We start from the raw sequence: 19,336 nt of genomic DNA, 5'->3' as shown, positions 1-19,336 counted from the left end.
GGTATAACCTCCCTACAAACAGATCAGAACAAATGTCCAGTGAAGACCCGACATAGTCTAATCTCTATGTATGTTTTGTGCAAGCGAATCAGGATGGATGCTCAATAAACAGGTCATTTGGAGGAGCCCCCAACTCAACTCCTTTTTATTTATTTTATTGTATTTACAGTGTTTGTAAACCACCCAGAAATATCCCAGTTCACAATAATAAATTACACTAAAATGCCATTCATTACATTTTTTTAAAAAAATACCACACACACAAAATTAAAAGAAGAGCACTTTCTAAATTTACCATAACCTCAAAACCAGTTCAGACAGTATAATGGATGACTCAATTTCAGTGTTTAAAATATAGTTTCCTTTTCCATCAGATCTGAAGGGGGGGGAAATCATTTCATTTAAAATGCCCGAGAGAATAAAAATGTCTTAATTGTTCCATCTGGGAACTCTCTAGCTATGATGATGATGACTTGCAGAGGGTGTTCTTGGTGGCTGAGTTGTAAAACTTATTTGGGACTCCGGGGGGAAAAGTGATGTAAGGACTTCCTGCCTGACATTTGATGGCCTGGATTAAATTTACATGGTGGGATACCTTTAATTTTGCTGTTCTTAATATTCAGTGGACCTGCAATCTGTTTTCTTCTTGTTTTTTTAAAACTTTGTGCTATTACTCACTGTATTCCCTTGGGATGGAGCATGTTAGAAATATAATACAAGCAATAACCAAAGGATGTGGCAGGAGCTTTTTGCTAATTTGTGGTCATATTGTGTCCTCTGATCCATAATCTCTGAGTCCCATGGAGGTGTTCTTTAAAAAATGAACTTCTTAGATCTCCTGCGTTCCTATCCCTTGAGCACGAGAGAGAAATGGCTTTTTGGCAGCAAATGCAAGCAATTAAAACTTTCATTATGTGCTTAGCTCTGCTCTCATTCAACAATCAAATAACAGATAAATATTAATGGGAAGAACTCACACAGCTGGCTCATTTGGAACAAAGAACTCCAGGCACTAAAACACGAATGAGGAACTTGTGGCCCTCCAGATGTTGTGGGACTCCAACCTACATTGGCTCCAGCCAGCATGGCCAATGGTCAGGGCAGATAGGAGTTGTAGTCCTGCAGCAACTAGAGGGCTACAGGGTCCCTATCCCTGCACTAAAATATGGACCAGGGAACCAGATCTTGGAAACACTCACCACAGACTGTCCCAGGGCCCAGATGTTGATGAAAACATGACCTATGTGGGCCTCTAAGTAGAAGAAAGAGGGCCACAGGATTCTGAGTAGTTCTACACATTATGCAGAACGATGTGATCACATTGAGGTACCAGAACTCTGGAGCAATGGCATGTCATACTGCAGCTATGCATATGGGTTAATATTTTAGAATACTTCCCAAAGTAAAAAGCTCCTTGTATGTAGTAAATAACATATCAAGGAAAAGGGGTATACTAACCTTTTGTCCCTGGTCTGCTAGTTCATTCAATGCAAGATGTTAGTGGTTTTAAATGTGGGAATTGAAAGGGGAGACAGCATTTATCAGACTGCCCTTCCAGAAGCCTGAAAGTGTTTGAAAAATTTGTCCCTCTCACTACCACTGCCAAAGTTATGAAGGTGGGCATAGGAGTGAACTATAGTGGATAGAAAATGCGTATGCAGCCAAAGACCTCTGCTGAGTAGATTGTACTGACGCGAGACAGAGGGAAACATGACGTGACTAGAGGGCGCATGGGGAAAGAGAGATCATGCTCTGGCTCTGCTGGGGCTCCGCCTCTCCCACCCTGCACATACTAAGGAGTTTCCCATGGATAGCATAGAATGAAAAAATAGGATCCTTCACCTGCAGTGTAAAGTGGTAAAGTCCAGATTTCTACCAGCTAAATCAACCTTTGTGTGATTCTGCGTAATGTGCAGTGGGGCTGACTTGCTTCTTTGAGGGGGAGATTAGAGAACTGCACACTGTATACAAAACATCACACCCGCATCTCTAGGGTGAGGGTATCGCTTACACACAGGCAAACAAACAAACAAAAATGATGAAATTATTAACCAAAAAAAGAGGGCACCGATTTGCACATTTCCATATGCTGATTTATATATGTTTTAGACAACTTTAGACATAATTATTGTAATTTAAGCAGAAATACAAACAATCCATTTTGCTGTATTGGAGAAGACTGGGATGATGTGACCCATCTGCCTGCCTGGTCTGCTGTCCAGGTGCGAATTGTTGATGGGCAACTTTAAGGCCTCTGCTGCTCTACCTTCTTAGGGTTCTTTATAATTAAACCAGACCTGGATTGCCTAGCCTCTTGAAAGAGAGAAATCCTTCAAATGTAGGAGCTCCCTCTGATTACCCTTAGAGTTTTGTCATCTATGAAATAGGTCACCTGGCTACCTTTCACAACTCACCTCACACAGTGGAGCCACTTCAGCCCTGTCCTGTCTGCCATTCTGCATGACTGGAATTCCAACTTCCATTAACACTCTTCTTTTACAGAAAGGTCCAACATGGCCACCTTGGGTGGTGATCCCTAGGTAGAAGAGATGGCTTCTGAAGAAGGAAGGACTAGCTATGTGGCAGAGGAAAAGACAGTGCAGAGAAGGGCCTTTGCATCTGGACAATGTCCTGCTTCTCTCTCGCCTCCTCTAATGCCTCTTCCAGATCTCTATCATCTTTTAACAAAGTTGTCTCCTTCACAGACCTGGCCTGCAGTCTGAAATTCGCTGCGCTTGAGCCCGGTTCTGCTCCAAGGAAGGTCATAATGGCTGGTAATTGTCTGCCGACAGTAGTACAGAGGCCAAGAATTAGAAAGCCAAACTGCAGGTGTCTGCCCTCCTCATCACATCACACCCTCTCTAAGCTTACCCCACTCCCCTCGCTCTTCTCCATTTCAGGGTTCTCCCGCTCCATTATCTCCTCTCTTCATTCAGCTGCTAATCGCTCTCCCATTCAAAGAGCTGTTTCTCATTTAGGAGCAATTATTGTGTGCATCTGGCCCCCTTATATCCCTCCCTGGGTGAGTGGAGTTGAGAATGGAGCATGCTACATATGAATCTGGGACAGACCACTGTTTATGTGCAAGGTAGAAGGATCTAAAACAGTGGAAGGCCCAAGAGGAAGAATTTCTAAATTGCTTGGTTTTGTTGCCTGCCAGCTACCAGAAACAAGCCAAGCTCTGCAAGAGATCAGCTGCAAGTCAGTGACAGATATGTTGTGTGGTTTTGTTGAAATGATCTGAAATAGTGCCAGTGGCAGAATAGGACAAATTGTCAAGTATTGTGACCTTACCCCAGTCCAGGAACTGAAGAACTGGTGCTGGCCAAAGACATTTTGCTGCTGGAAGGGAAGTCCACATGATAGCATCCCTCTCCAGTTAGGGGCAACACTTTAAAAAGTGTTGTTGCATCTTTCAGATCCCAGTTCCTGCCTCATTCTATCCCCAGCCCGCTTCCTGGTGCCACCTGAAGCAGGTTCCTTCACTCTTCTGCATGGCAGGGCAGACTCTGCAAAGAGTTCTGTACAGTTCCACTAAGTATTCATTTTGCAAGAGATCTATTGCAAGTCAGTTATGGATTCGTGCATCCCAAGATTTTTTGAAACAGTAGAGGAAGGGTGGCCCAAGGTCATAATATTGTAAGATGGTATGGACACCAAAGAACTCACTCTACTGCATGTTAATGGCCATGAGCAAAATGAACACTGCAAGAGGCAAGTTGTTCAGAAAGAATGAAAAGGGCTTAATCTACCTGCCAAGTTCAAAGTAGGTCTGCAAAGCAGCAGAATGGGTGAGACAGGAGTATACAAACTTCAGCAACAGCTTCAATGACAATCAAGCCCTTGCAATGGTAAGAGATCACAGACTCTGATGAGACCACAATCTTCGAGTTCCTACTCAGGTGAGAAGGAGGAAAGTATCAAAAAGTAAATTACGAGGAGGCCCACTTTCTAACTGATATGCACAATGGGGACTAGAAAAGTACTATTTGATTGCGGGGGGAGGAGATTCATAATGTTGGGGACATGCTCTATTTTTAGCTGCCTTTACTTTGTGAGGACACAACTAGATGAGATATGGGAGATCTGTGGTCAGAATCTCTTTTTGTTTTAAAAGTTAAAAACAACCATGATGGAGGATGCTGATTAAGGTTACAGTGCTGGAAAAGAAATGGGGTTAACCTTTTCACCCTGCATCATTTTCCTGATCTAAATTGCTCCCTCTCCAAAACAACAACAACCCCCAAACATTTGCTATTGGGTTTCTGGGGGGGAAATATGGATAACTGTATGATACTGCCTGTATATTTTTCTCTGTAGAGCAAACTGCAGATTTGCAGGAGGGATTTAGACAGAGAAGGCTATGCAGAGGAGCCTCAGACTGAAGGGGTAGGACCACTTTTTTAAAAAACAAACTAGCTGGAGATCTTTATCACAGACCTCCTGCATCTCATCTAGTTTCAGTGTGTGTGTGTGTTTGGAATTTTCTCCTTAATGGAGTCCTTGTCCAGGAAACGACACTGAGGCAGGTTGAAGCTTACAGCTGTTTATTATACTTACAATTGCCAGGAGTCCCTGCTAGCGTGTGCTATGGCGGGAGACTGCCTTCTTCCCCACTTCACGGGTTTTTATAGGTTTGTACAAGGTACAGTCATGTGTCCCAAGGTACCCAATAAGGGGCTCTACCTGTTCCCGCTCCCACCTGGCCGCATGATTCGTCAGGTAATTCTCCATTATTGGGATGTTAAAACGCATGTACCCATCTTTTGTCTGCCCTGCCCTGTCGCAATATCCGTCCCCTTCCTCCTTATCTACATACTAATACCAATCACCCCTGAGGATGGGGTTTTCCACTTCATGTGTGTAACAGAGAGAAGGAGAAAGAGAAAAGGATGGAGACTGCAAGAACAAAGACCGTAAGGAAAGAAAGGAGAGGAACACTGAAATGAAGGAAAGGTGTATTTTTTTAAAAAAAGAAGCATGGCCCACTGCAAAAATAGTCTGTTTGCTTTCCTCTTACACATGTTTGAAAGAGAGCTGGTGATCACATCAAGACTTTTCTGGGATTTATTAGTGTTAACCTCATAATGGCCTGCGGGCAAGCAGCGCACAGCCCTTCAGTCATTAGCTGCATTGGCAATTAAAATAAGGCACTGCTGGATGCAGCTGTGGTCAGGGACTTCTTCAAACATCCTGCAGGAAGTACCTTGACTGTCTATCCAGGAAACAACAGACAACAAAGGCAAAATGGAGAGTTAGTGAGCTACAGTTTTAACACAAAATAACTCTTCATTTCGGAACTCAAGGCAATCCCAGGGTGACCTTTGACCTTTAAGGCCCAGGCAAGCATTGTCAAATCGGCATTATAGCTACTCATGAACACTATTTAAGGAGGGGAGGGTTGTACCTCACACTTCTCAGACTGTGTATGATTATTCATCAGGAGGAGCACTTGTGTTTCTGGCCAGATCATGGGTTTACTTTAAAAGAAAAAAAATGCTTATATCTGAAGTATGCATGTAAAAAGGCATAAATAAGCCCCGTTTGCTTTTTCAAAAGATGAGTGTTTGACCTAACTTGATAACATTGCTAAAGTTATTCTAAACTACATTACACTGTGTCAAAGGAATGACAACAAATATTTAGAAAGGCTGCTTTTTTGCAGTCTGATGTTTAACATATCAAAAACTGGGCTTTTAAGCTTTGCTGAAAATCTTCCCCACTTATTAAAATCTCTTTATTCTGCCCCCATATCTGGAATACCTCTGCTGCTACTACTACCACCACCAAGGAAAGTGTTGCCCCATATCTCCTAGATGCATACATGGGTGGTTAATATGGCTACATAGACTCCTTGAAATGCACTCTGCACATGCTCTGGGGCACATTTCTTGATTATCTTTACATGCATCAGCAGAGATTAGTCTCAGTATTCAAAAACCAGCTCAAAAGCCAAGCCTGGCTTAAACTGACCTCTTGTAATCAACTTGGAAGTATTCAAGGGGGCTGAATCCAACCTTAAATCCCTATTTCTTAACATTTTCTCTAGCAACAAAGGATTGGCTGTAAGTCCAGTTTAGTAAGGAAAGTCTTGGGACAGGATACTATGATGGCTACAAGGTAAGAAGCTTTTTTAAAAAAAAAAATTAAAATGTAGATTTATTTAATTTGTCAAGGATTACTTGGTGTGATAGGGAGTAACAAGGGCGGGATGTGTCTGATTACCAGATACTGGGGACAAAAATGAAAGAGAAAGAGAGAGAGGCCATATCCATAAGTTTTTGTTCCATACAACCATTGAGTGCATGGTGCTCCTTGGAATTCCTGAATGTGTTGGCATCTCACATGAACAGCTAGCTGTAGCCTGCACTGTGAGATGGAGGGGATCTCACATCCAGCCAATCTAGCCCATTCTGTGGTCCTCACCAACCACTGCCATCACATGAAATTCTTTCTTTTTCCTACTTGCCTCCACTAATCATATCTTTAAAACGTACTCAATGCACATTTAAGCACATGGCTTTCCCCAAAGAATCCTGGGAAATGTAGTTTTCCCCTCACAGAGCTACAGTTCTCAGCAGCCTTAAGAAGCTACATTTCCCAGGATTCATGGGTTGGGGGGGCATAATGTGTTTTAAATGTATGGTGTGGCTCTGTATACATGTCACTATCCTAGCCAACTCACTCATTTTACTGGATAATGTAGTAAGGTAATCAGGTATGGGGTGAAAATCAGCATATCAAACCAAGATTTAGCCAACAATGTATTTTGAAAGTCTGCAATTTGAACAGTTATGTGGATATATCTGGGGGAAGGTGGGTACAGAATTTAAAACAGGTAAACTATAAGAGCAATTAGGATATGAAAATAACATGGAAAAACACATTACTCTCAACCTTGTCTAGATTGTTTCCCTTCTTTAGCCAAAATCTGGCAATAAAGGTCATTGGCAGTGCAGTTTCCATCCCTCCTGCTTTTATCTCAGCTTTCTTTCATCCCTGGAGTCTGAGTCCTCTGCAACACTCTTGTCTTCACCCTGTCGTCTTCTTTCTCCCTTCTTCAGTAATACTCTTTAGTTCCTCAACAACTTTATAATAAAGAATGAAACACAAAATTACTGAGCTGTTTCATTCCTTTACATATAATGCATGAAAGAGTCTTGGTTTTGCACATGGCAGCAGCGGACCACAGCCACCTGGCCACATGGGCAAAGAGCCACCACATGCTAGAATTATAGGTGGTTCCCTCCCAGGTGTTTACTGTGGTCTTATGAATTGGCCTTTGTGTACTTGTGCTTTGGTGACCTTCTAAGGCAGTGGCGAGGAACCTGTGGCCCTCCAAATGTTGCTGGACTGCAATTCCCATCATCCTTGACCATTGGCCATGCTGGCTGAGGCTGGTGGGAGCTGGAGTTCAACACTATCAGGAGAGCTGGAGGTTCCCACCACAGCTTTAAGGGAAGATAGTATTTTGTTGCCTTCGGGAATAAGTCAAGGATGTGTCCCTAGTTGAGAGACCAGACCTATTTCCATACTGTCACTATTTTATGGGATTCAGTCATATTTTTTAGAATGATTCTAACTGTAATTGGGTTTACAGTGTTTTAAACTGTTTTTAGAATGCTTTTCTTTTTGTTGTTGTTAAATTGTTTTGTTGATATGTTTGCTGTTCTGGGCTCCTGTGGGATGAAGGGCAGGATAACAACAACAATAAAGTTTGTTTGTTTATTAGATTTATATCCTGCCCTTCCTCCCAGTAGGAGCCCAGAATAATAATAATACCACCAGCAAATTTAGGTTGTGAAATTCAAGTGGATTGGCAGTCTTTACAACAGAGTCTACTCTTCTTCCTCCCCCCACCCCCAATCAATCTTTTTTCTGGTAAGGAAAGTGATGGGGAAATACACTGGAAAACATGCTTGATGTGATGTCGTATAACCTCTGCACAAACAAATCAGTAAACAGCAGGCTTTGGGTAACCTCTGCACAAACTTTGCAAAAAGAAACTAGGATGAATCCTCAGTAAACAGGTCACCGGAAAGAGGCCCAGGATGGGACATAACATCCAGGGGAGTCTCTAAACCATGTAGGGTCCAAGCCTTTCAAGACTTTAAAAGGCTAAAACCAGCCTCTTGAATTGAGAAGGAAAGCCAATAAAAGACGATGCTAGAGAAATGTGCACTTGGCAATAGGAAGAAATCCATGTCTTTCTGTAGCAGCTGGAGTTTTTTGTGTGCTCTGAGGTGTTGGACGTCCCAGAGATGAAAGAGAAAGGGGCCACAGACTCTAAGGCAGAGGTAGCCAACATGGTACCTTCATGATGTTGCTGGATTTGTGCCCATAAGCCAGAGACAGCATGGCTAACAGTTAGGGTTGATGGCAGTTATAGGCCAACATCTGGAGGATACCATGTTGGCTACCCTTCTGTGTAGTGGTGCTTGTGCTTGTCCATGTGCAGACCCGGGTCATGTTCCAATGTGCCTAAATTTCTAGTGTTCCTTAAGTCTGTAGTGAAGTTTAATGGCTGGTTTATATTGCTGCTTCTCTTGCCCTAGATTTGATATTCTCTATGAAATGTGGTAGGGAAAAAATAACCCACAAGTGAATGTAATTAAATAAGAGAAAAATGGCAAATGAATTAAAGAACTTTAATAGAAGCTGATGTGTTGTTCTTTCCCTCCATCATGGCACCATGCTTTTTGCTCCAAGATTGTTATTTTTGGGCCCTTAAAACAGAATGGTATAAATAGCGCTTTTATTATTTTTCTGGGTTTAAGTGAATCATTGATTTTACTTGGACAGAATCTGATATGACGTGGCAGCTACTCAAATAAAACCATGGAACCCAGATCACAGAGACAGAGGGCTGTAAAGGCACCCAGTGATCACTGTCCAATAACGATGTGGTTCTTCAAACCCCATCTGCTGAGAGATCCACTGATGTCATCTCTGAAGGCCTATGTCCTGGTCTAGCATGGATGATACACATGTAGATGGCTAGATGCCCCCTAGGCAGGGCACCCTCCTGCATGTGATTTGCATGCGCAAAAGAAGCTAAGTGGAGAAAGAGTATCTTATATCCATGCAGTGGGATATACATGGCATCCTTCACTGTATATAGTCTGCCACACAGATTAGATGGCTGGTACTATTAGCTGGCTTGGAGAAACCCCAAGGTTTGCAGAAGTAAAAAGGGTTTGCAGAAGAAAAAATCTTGTGTGTGTGTGTGACCCCCAAAACAATCCAGTGAGGACTGAGCATGTTGGCTGGTTGGTGGGGAATGAGTGGAAAAGTAGGGTGGGAGAATGGAATGGAGTATTCTGGAAAAGGGCATGGGTTGCTGGAATTCTGGACATGGCAACATTTTGTTGCAGTTTCTACTTGCCTTTCATCTAAACAGAAAGTCTTCCAGAGACACTGCTTCCTTAGGCGCTGTTTACCACCACCAAGCAAACCACAACATACAGAAAATCCAAAACACACATAAAAGAGGGTGATATATTTTATTTTTTTGGCAAGGAGAGAGTTTTTTGCTTCCTGTCTCCGTACTGGTGGGTGTCCAAATGAGAGATGCAGCTCTTGGCCAACTCTTCGCTTACTGTAATGCTCATGGCCCAAATGGAATTGCCATTAGACGAGAGTCTCTCCAAGCCGAGGGCCAGCCAGCGCTCTCTGAGTGAAGCAAGTAATAAATATAACATGAACGGCACTGCAAACGCCATTGATCTGAAATCATCCTTGCCCACCAAGTTCATTTATGCTTTTTAATGGATCACTTTCTCTCCATGCAGCTGTCTGAGGGCTCAGAGAGAGAGGAGGAGGCCCTTTTAATAACTGGTTTTCAGAATGTGCCGCTATTGGGGGAAGGGGGAGAGAGATTGCAGGTGGAACAACAAAAGCTGTTGTTTATTCGGCAAATGAAGAAGATGGCGGATAGCTGTCATCTGGGATTGAAAGAGAGAGACTTTAAATATGACTAGAAATTGCTGCACCAAGGGACCTCACTGAATGGCATTTAGACCCTGAGAGGTAGTGGCTTTTTAAAGAATCTATGCCAGGAAGACACTTTAAAAACCCACTAACTCAGGTTCTAAATGCCATTCAGTGCTGTTTATACTGAGACTCTTCTGTTTATGTGATTTTCCTTGCACAGCCCCCCCTCCCTGTTTTGCTTAGCCCTTAGCTTAGTTCTGGAACCTGATTTTAGGGTCAGAGTTCAGCTCTGTGATTGATTTATTTAAAATATTTCTTAACTACCCATCAGTACTCCAGGGTGGTGTGGAAGAGTGTGAAAAAAGTTCATGCAACCTTAGGCACTGTTTACCACCACCAAGCAAACCGCAACATACAGAAAATCCAAAACACACATAAAAGAGGGTGATATATATATATATATATATATATATATTTGGCAAGGATTTGAAAAGTCAGCAACAAATAGCAGCAAACCAACCAGCCACAGGCTAAAAACTTAAAACCACGGGATAGGAAAAACAGTTCTGAATAAAATTCCACCTAAAATGCCTTAGCACTAAAAATAAAAATATAAACAGATTAGCATAAAATCTGTACATCTAGATGCAGATTTAGACATCTTTACTTTCATTTAAGTAGAAATAAAGTACTCACCATTGTGGGGGAGACTGTGATCAGCTGTCCTCTGTGCCTGCTCAGTCTGCTGTCCAGATGCTGTCCTTGTTCAAGGGCCTTGCTTGTCCTCCCTTCTTACAGTTATTTAAACTGAACTTGGACTAGACAGCCCTTGAAATAGAAGATGCCTTTAAATAGAGGATTGTCCTGCATAAAGTAGGCCACATGGCCACCTGAGAAAAACAGTACTATTGGTGCTAGGCATGTCTTCTTGGTGAGGGTATTCTAAAGTCAGGGCACCACCACAAAAAGGCCCTCTCCTTTGTAACTACATAATGTACCTCTTTTAAAAGAGGTGGTTGATGAAGATCTTAAATCACACGCAGGTTGGCATGGGATGAGGTGTTTCCTCAGATACTTGGAGCCCAAGCTGTTTTATAAGCACCAGGACCTTAAATTGGCCTTGGAAGTGAATAGGCAGCCAATATAATTATTTCAAAATAGGAGTAATATGGACCAACTTGACTGTACCTGTTAAAATTCTGGCTGCCATGTTCTGAACCTTCCAGGTCATCTATAAGGGGAAGCTCTATATATAATGTACTACAATATAATGCACTACAAATTCCAGTGAAGAAAGGAGTAACTTTGGGCATATGCAGAGTGCTTTCCCCTCATTGTTGAGTTGCTGTAAAAATTCAAGGGATAGATTCAAGGGAAAGCTTCCATTTCACAGAGCATGGCTGCCAAATAGGCTTGTACTCCAGCACACATCATACATTTATTAACTGAATCTTGTTGGAGGCTACTGCCACTGGGACTGGGACTTCTAACTTTGATTACTGGCCCTGATCCTGTGGTTATAACACCAGCCTGACTTTCTGGACAGGCATTTAGCAGGTGAGGCTTTTTCTGACATGGAGCCAAAGTGCTCAGCAAAGCTTTACTTGTTTTATTTCTGCATGCAGGCTGTTGTTAAAGAGCAAAAAAGAACATATCTCTTTTCACTCTTTTTCTTGTTTTTCAAGTGAAAATGTTGGCATGTAAACAAAACGTTGAAATGAACATGTTCTCTGAGGCTCACCGACAATTTGAGATGTTGGTAAGTATATATGATCTGTAACATATTTTTGCCTCTTCCATAGCAACCTCTACTCTGGACAAGAGGCTACTGTAAGGACAGAATATGGAGAAACCGATTGGTTCCCAATCGGAAAGGGTGTGAGACAGGGGTGTATTTTACCACCCTATTTGTTTAATCTATATGCAGAATATATCATATGGAAAACGGGATTGGACCAAGATGGAGGAGGTATGAAAATTGGAGGGAGAAATATCAATAATTTAAGATATGCAGACGATACCATACTACTAGCAGAAACCAGTAATGATTTGAAACTAATGCTGATGAAAGTTAGAGGAAAGCACAAAAGCAGAACTACAGCTGAACATCAAAAAGACTAAAGTAATGACAACAGAAGATTTATGTAACTTTAAAGTTGACAAGGAGGACATTGAACTTGTCAAGAATTATCAATACCTTGGTACAGTCATTAACCAAAATGGAGAAAATAGCCAAGAAATTAGAAGAAGGCTAGGACTAGGGAGGGCAGCTATGAGAGAGAACTAGAAAAGGTCTTCAGATACAAAGATGTATCTCTGAACGCTAAAGTCAGAATCGTTCAGACCATGGTATTCCCCATCTGTATGTATGGATGTGAAAGTTGGACAGAGAAAAAAGTGGGTAAGAGGAAAATCAACTCATTTGAAATGTGGTGTTGGAGGAGAGCTTTGCGTGTACCATGGCCTGCGAAAAAGACAAATAATTGGGTGTTAGAACAAATTAAACCAGAATTATCACTAGAAGCTAAAATGATGAAACTGAGGTTATCATACTTTGGTCACATTATGAGAAGACATGATTCACCAGAAAAGACAATAGTGCTAGGAAAAACAGAAGGGAGTAGAAAAAGAGGAAGGCCAAACAAGAGATGAATTGATTCCATAAAGGAATCTGAACAGGGTGGTTTATAACAGACTCTATTGGAGGTCGCTGATTCATAGGGTTGCCATAAGTCGAAACTGATTTGAAGGCACATAACAACAACAACCATAGCATTCAGCTTCCTTCATAACATTCACACTTATTTTCAACATTCGGATTTCCTCCCTTTTCCTTTACAGTAGTTAGAATATTCATGAACATTCTCTGACATCAGAGTAACTAAGGCTGGAGATTCTGACAGCCCAAAGACAGAAAAGAGCCCATGTAAAAACAAACAGGTGATACCCAATGTTGTTCAGAGCAGACCCAGTAAAATCAACAAGCTTTCCATTGATTTCAATAGATTTGACTCTGAGTATAACTTAGTCAGACATCACCCTATATATTCATGATCTAAATCCAGAAAAATAAGCTTGTGTAATCAGGTTTGAAATCTGGATGGAGCGTGAACATTTCAAATAATGATAATGATGGTGGTAGTATTTCTTATTATATTAGCAAATCAACTAATTCCTGGTTTCTCAGCTCATCTGTGCCACTAGGCTATATCTATATTTGAGAAGCAATATGTTCAGGTTCTATAGAAGAGGGGTGTTTTGAACTCTGGGCTTCACAATAATGTGTATTGGACTTATTTTTCATATGAAAAGATAAAGCTAAGTAAGGGTTTAAGCTAATAATGGCTGTAGACCCACATTCATGCTAGTGACAGGAGTGGGAAAGGAGAAATCAGCAATACAAATGTACTATAAATGTGCATTGCTCTTTAGCGGGTATTATAAGCCTCTCTCAAATGAACAGGTACCTGCCCCAACGAGCTTACAATGTGAATTAAATATTCATTTTTAATTATTACTAGGATTATGGTTATTAACATATTTATCTCAACTTCCTCTGAAGACCTCGGGGTGGTATATGTAGCCCCTCCCTTCCTGCTTTTATCTTCCTAACAATTCTGTGAGATAGCTTAGGTTGAGCGATATTGACTCCTCCAAGGTCACCTAGCAAACTTTGTGGCTGAGTGGGAATCTGAACCCAGATCCGCACCTCTCCTCCTGTCTAACATGCCACTATTGCACCCTCTTGCATATGTCTCTTTAGAATATTTTTCGCCACTTTCAAAACAGGACGCAGTTATCTTTGGATAAATGGGAAGCTATCTTTGGAAACACACAGGTTTTACACATGTGAGGTTCATTCTCATTCCCATTGACTCAAAGCGAAGCTGAAGCCTTCCTGTCTCTTCATAAATCAGAATCTCTTCTTCTTCTTGATGGCCTGATTGACAGGAGTGAAGACATCCGGGATGGGTAGCTGGTTGCCATGGAAATAAGCAAAGAGGGTCAGAGAGAGGTCTGAGATGTTTCAGTCTTCCTGTAATATCCTTAATTGCTCATTTATTTAGTGCAATTAGTCCCAGGTGCTTGTTCTTGTTGGTATGACCCCAGGCAAAGCACCGTTTGCAACCTTGCTGTGCTATTCCAAGATGTTCCATTGATTTCCCCCCCAACCCTCACTTAAAGATGTCTGCTGAGTGAGTGATAATATAAGCATCAAATTTTATGGCCAGGGTATGCATTCTTCTGCTAAGTATAGAACTCTGCATATTGAGGCTGATACAAAGACCAGAATACAATGTTGATCAAAGATTCAAAAATTTTTATGTAAAGATCTTCTGAAAGAGACTTTGCACCAGATATCTCCACTGTCAGAGGTAACAGGTGAACAGGGCCTTTTCTGTGGTGATATCCAAAGTGGTGGCATCAGGACAGGACTTTGGGGCATAGGTCCAGGGCCCCACTCAGCAGAATGAACAGGAGGGCCAGCGGTGTCACTAGCGGGAGTGCGGGGGGGTGCAGACCTCCGGCGCGCGCCCTCCCAGGTGCATGGACGGGGGTGGCTGGCCTTGTGTGTGCACGTGCGTGCGTGCGCACTCACCGCACTCCAGGCTGACGGTGGAAGGCCCATCCCGGCTTCACCGCCAGCGAGTGGGCGCCTGCTTTCGGTCTCGCCCGCCCGCCCGCCTCCGAGGAGGAGTTGGCTGCTCCGACGCTGACCCGGAGTGCTTCTCGGCTCCTTTGCCAGGCAACGGCGTGGGGCGGGGCGGCTCTGGGTGTCACCCCCCCCTCATGGTGTCACCCGGGTGCGGTCCGCACCCTCCGCACCCCGGCAGTGACACCCCTGAGGAGGGCCCACCAAACGCAGCAGGGCTGGCTTACCATATTTTGAAGTACATGAAGTAATACACATTATCATCTAAAGCCCCACCCAAGACCATTACATTCTGAGTCTAAAATGACTTAAACTGTACCAGGGGGCAACCAGGCTTTGGAATTCCCTCCCCAGTCGCATTCTTCAATCATCTACATGGCTATTTTTTATGGTTCTAATAAAACCTTTTAAAAATTTGCTCTGGTGTTGGGAGTCACCGATTGGTTAGCTGCTTGCTGCAGGAGTATTATTATTATTATTATTAGCTACTTTGGCTACCTATGCAGTAGAAAGAATGTCTTTAAATAAATAAAATGAAAAGCATGTGATTTAAACAGGAAAATCACTTGTGAAAGAGGTTCTTCTGGGAGCCCCCAATAAGTACATAGTTTGTTGAAACAAATATGGTCATAAATAGAATGCTTGACTCTGCTTCTGTTACATTTACAGTAGCCCGACACACAGTTCAGGGGGTGATGGTTTTCTGAAATAACTGGGTGACCTTGGGCCAGTCACCACCTCTTAGCCTAACCTACCTCACAGGGTTGTTGTAAGGATAAAAAAATAAGTAGGGTCAAATCAGTGGAGGTTGGTCCATTAGGGCAAATGGGGCACTACCCCAGCAACTTTAGTCTGCCCTTAGCCAGCCTCCACCTCCCTGGCTTCTTACTTACATCCAGCCCAGGGGGTGGCACTGCCTGTCTGAGAGCCAGTGTGGCATAGTGGTTGGAATGTTGGACCTTAATTGGTATTTTGAGACATGTTTGGCTCATTGGGAGTGGTAGGGTGGTAGGGTGGAAGGTTGGGCGGCCAACAATAGACGGGGCTAAAGTCAATGATGGGCGGAGTCAACTGTTCTAGTTTGGTCCCTGTTCTCCTCCCTGCTGAGTTCTGGAAGGGGAACACTGAGACTGAAGAGGAGGAGTCCGGACCTGGGTTGGTTGTAAATCTGAAGCCAGGCAGGTGGGGGCTGGCAGAGGGCGGTCTGAGGTTGACGGACCAGCCTCCATTGGGTGCTTCTTATTCCTTTTTTTTTTTTTTCAATAATTTTTATTCAGATTTTCATAAAACATACAAGACAAAATCATAAAACATTCAAAGACAAAAAACAAAATCAAAAATAGTTAAACAAAAAGAAAAAAAGAAAAAAAAAAACAAAAATAAAAAATAAAGAGTAAAATATTGACTTCCCATTTGTCAAAGATCAAATCAGTTATAAGTCTATAATATATAACAATCCTGTCTCTTAAATCATATTATAAAATCACTTTCCTCCAGTAGTTATCTTACTTAATCATCAAATCTCATAAACATTACTTTATTCTTTCCACAAAAAGTCAAAGAGAGGTTTCAATTCTTTAAGAAATATATCTATCAATTTTTTTTTCCAGATAAGCATATCGATTAATCCATCTCATTACTAATTATGATAATCTTGTTGTCATAACCATAGTCAAAATAAACATTTCAATTAATCCATCACATCAGAATCTGTTAGGTTCAGTAATTTCAGTAGCCATTGTTCTATTATCCCTATTAGTTCCATTTTCCATCTTCCATCTTCAGTAGTCTTGTTAAGTCCAGTAATTTCAGTATCCAATCTTCCATTATCAGTATTCCATAATAATCTTGCTGTCAAAGCCATAGTCATATAGTAAGAGTCTGATGGGAATTACCTCTATCCCAAATATTTTCTTGCCATCCATTCTAAATAGGTTGCTGAAATACTGCTGTAAAATCATATCTCTGTTCTTTTTTTCAAAATACACTGGGTCATCTCTTGAAAGTTTTTCCATTGTCACATGGCTGCAGTTAATTCCATAGATTTTCTCTATATTGGGCTCCATCACATCATTCCAGTCCAGAAGATTATCCATGCCATTGATAACTTTATCTCTAGAATCTTCATTAATTTCTTCAGAGATAACATTGAGTTCCAAACAATAGATTTTATTTCTAAAGTCCATAGACTCCAAATCTTGTTCCTGTTCCACGTTTGTTCCAATCTCCGGGATCTCCTCTCTCACAGGGACCCCTATTCCAGTCTCCAGGGTCTCCTCTCTCACAGGGACCCCTGTTCCAGTCTCCAGGGTCTCCTCTCTCACAAGGACCCCTATGTCTTTAATCTCCTGTGTCTCCAAACAATAAATTTTGTTTCTAAAGTCCATAGACTCCAAATCTTTTTCCTGTTCCACGTTTGTTCCAATCTCCGGGGTCTCCTCTCTCACAGGGACCCCTTCCAGGGTCACCTCTCTCACAGGGACCCCTATATCTTTAATCTCCTGCTTCATTTTACTCAATTCAATTTTCAGCTCCTTACAACCCTGTCGCAGGTTTTGTTTCGTTATCTCAATCTCATCCATTATTTTCTGAAACATAATTATTTCCAGCTTCTCAGCCACTTTCTTAATTGCCATTTTAAAAGAAAAATATAGGAAAACCACTTCTTATTTCAGCAACAATTGGGTTAATACTCCAAACTTGGTGACATCACAGTATAAACAGAGCAGACAGCCTTATCTCTCCATGCTTAAGTAAACAAAATGCAGTTCCCAGGATCGAAACAATTAATGGCGGTCGTCAGAAAACAGATTCGTCAAAATAAAATAGACCAAAAAGAGAGTAGTCTCAGACAATATAATATTCTTCAAAATAAAAATCTGGAATAGAAATCCCTCTTCTGTGTATATCTTTAGAATGCAAATCCAGGACAGCTTTTTGCAACAAAAACAGAGATAAGCTATTAATTAGTGAGTAGCAGAGAGAAGTTATGGCTCCCCAGTGAGATGTCAAAAACCGATCAATCTGGCAAATCTCTTTTAAACAGCAACAATTTAAGTCAAGTAAAAGAAAAATATAGAAAGAAGGGTGCTTGCCTGTTAGTGCGTTCTCTCTTAGAAGATAAGATGAACGTTCGCTTTTCCAGATAGAGCTTGTTGTTAAAAATCCGTCCCACCTTCGTCGGCTGGACCTCGTCCCATAAATTAATGAGATCTGGTCGTCCCAACAAAAATAGGCTTTGAGGTTAATCTCTTCGTTTCTCCCTACCCGGGAGAAGTTTAATCAGTCAAAAAAAAGAAAAAATCTGACTGATATATCTGAATAAGCTTCTTTTGAGGCAGGAGCCCGTCTCAAAAGCAGGCACAGGCTAAGTCACCCTTCCCGGAAGTGGTGCTTCTTATTCCTAAACCACCTCTACTGCTCCTTGAGATATGGCTACAGTGGCTACAGAGTATGTGGCAGTGGTGTTCAATATGGGTGGCTTTTCTAGAACTCCCCTAATGATATATTGCTATTCTAAGCACAACAAGGAATGTGGGAGAAACTTTTTGCTGCAACTCTGAAACAGTTTCTTTGGTACCCCCATGTGCCCGCTCCTGCCCTCTTTCACTGAAGTATGATAGGAGGAAAGGTGTTTCTCAGGTCTTGTGCTCTGTTTCCTTCCTCAGCAACAATTCTGGGGGCTATACAATCTAAAAAGAGGCTGAGGGCTCCTGGCATTGATCAACTAAGTCCAGAGGCTGCATACTCTGAATTTTAATTTGCTGTCCATTTTTTTTCAGGCTGCCAAAATGATCCCAGGGCTTTTGTTTTCAGTAACTGGAGATATTCTCCTTGCAGCTCCTTCAAAAGTCTCAAAGGCCCACTTTGGATCATACTAACAGCTTGTATGTTGTTTGCTTTAAGTGAGATGGTGAAAATCTAATGTTAGACAAATATACGATAGGGCTTCTGATAGGTTTCCCTTGCTTTTTGCTTTCAAACCCTTATTAAAAAGGGGGGGGTCAGGGAAAGACTTGTCAAGTGGAAAGGAACCAGAAAGATGGATGGGCGCTCAGCCATGCAGCGAAATTATGTAAACAAACTGAAGTAAATATCTGAAAAGTGTCTATGGTAAGTTGAGCATAGGCGAGGAAAGGAGGCCTTTAAACATCTGGTTTTCAGACCATGAAGTTACAAATGCTACTCAGTGCCCATATGAAGAACCAGAGTCTATGCAAAGCAGGAACCTGGGACTTGTGTTTACAAACGTGGTGCTACGTCACATGCTTTAACTCAGCCTTCACCAGCCTGGTGCCCTACAGCTCCCATCAGCCCTAGCCAGCACTTGTAGTCCAAACCATCTGGAGGGCACCAGGTTGGCAAAGGGTGCTTTATTTCATTGGTCGTCAGCTGGTGGTCTGGGACCCATTACCAAGCCATGGCCTGGTCTAAGGAAGGTTGCAACAGCAGCGTACAAATATATGGTGGTAATTTAAGAAAAGGGTCCCCAAATGCATATTTGAGTTAAAGGTGGGTCCCGGGTCTGAAAAAGCTAAAGACTACTCTGTCTTATGCTGTGTACATACCATATATTTAAAGCAAGAATCCTGGAAACTGTACTTTGTTAAGGGTGCTGGGAATTGTAGCTATGTGAGGGGTAAACTACAGTTCCCAGGATTATTTGGGAGAAAATGCGCCTTAAATGTATGGCGTGCATGCAGCCTAACTCATCTATTGAACCTATTGCAAAAGGTACTGCCTGACAGA

Source organism: Rhineura floridana, chromosome 11, assembly GCF_030035675.1.
Source record: "Rhineura floridana isolate rRhiFlo1 chromosome 11, rRhiFlo1.hap2, whole genome shotgun sequence".
In the NCBI taxonomy this organism is placed as follows: domain Eukaryota; kingdom Metazoa; phylum Chordata; class Lepidosauria; order Squamata; family Rhineuridae; genus Rhineura; species Rhineura floridana.
The sequence above is the reverse complement of the archived record's forward strand: the minus strand, read 5'-3'. Positions refer to the sequence as shown.